Below are 1,092 nucleotides of genomic sequence, written 5' to 3' on the forward strand. Positions count from 1 at the left end.
CTTAACGTAGTTCTCGGGAATATTCAGCGTGACACAGTGTGACAAGGCCGACCCTTTGAATTACAGGCACAACAGAAACAGGAAGAAAGAGTGAGAGAAAGTTATGGTGAAAGAGTACAGCAGGGTTCGCCACCATCCCCTGCCGGAGCCTCATAGAGCTTTAGGTGTTTTCGCTCAATAAACACTCACAACGCCCGGTCTGGGAATCGAAACCGCGATCCTATGACCGCGAGTCCGCTGCCCTAACCACTGGGCCATTGCGCCTCCACTATTGGTATCTAACAATGAGGAAATGGACTACACTGAATGGAACTGGAATGAGGACAAGAGATGCTTGTAATTCCTTAACTTTGAATATACATTCTAACATACTTGAGAACTGATTAACCATTTAGCCTGCAGATTAATAAATAAGCATTACATTTTACAGATGTAATGCTTATTTATTCACTTTGTTTTGTCTTAATGATAGCTTATCTTGTAGTTGCGATACTTTGATGATGTGATTGTTTATTTTTAGAATGACATTGTAGGGTAAGTGTCAGAGGCCAGATCCAACCAGTTTGAAAACAGAAAACAGGGAGAATATCTGGGTGCTCGATATGGCTGGTTTAAATGCTAAAGGGTTTAACATCTCTCTCTTTCTCTCTACCTCCTCCTCTCACTCTCTCTTTTTCTGCCTCTCTCTCTCTCTCTCTCTCTTTCTCCTCTCCCTCCCCTCTACCATATCTCCACCCTCCCCCATGAATCTGAATTCTTCTGCCTTCAGTTAGGAATATTCTTGTTGCTGATATTATTTCCTCTTCTGTAACAAAGTGCAGCAGGTCAGAGGTTAACACCCTCCTCCAACTTACTCTTATTACTCCCAAATTATAGTCATACTATTACTACTACTACTACTATTACTACTACTTTTTGTTCCTGTGTAATATTCTTGCTATTGAAGTGGCAGGCTGGCAGAATCATTAGCATGCTGGATGAAATGCTTAGTGGCATTTTATTTGTTTCTATGATCTGAGTTCAACTTCTGCCAAGGTCTACTTTGCATTTCATTCTTCCGGGGTCAATAAAATAAGCATCTGTTGAGCACTG

General features: G+C 41.4%; 1 protein-coding gene across 10 annotated transcripts in view; it reads left to right on the forward strand.

The window, feature by feature from the left end:
* LOC106880568 (kinesin-like protein unc-104) overlaps positions 1-1,092 on the forward strand; it is a 305,280-nt gene that overhangs the window by 274,398 nt on the left and 29,790 nt on the right. The window lies entirely within an intron of this gene.

This window comes from Octopus bimaculoides, chromosome 25, assembly GCF_001194135.2.
Source record: "Octopus bimaculoides isolate UCB-OBI-ISO-001 chromosome 25, ASM119413v2, whole genome shotgun sequence".
In the NCBI taxonomy this organism is placed as follows: Eukaryota; Metazoa; Mollusca; class Cephalopoda; order Octopoda; family Octopodidae; genus Octopus; species Octopus bimaculoides.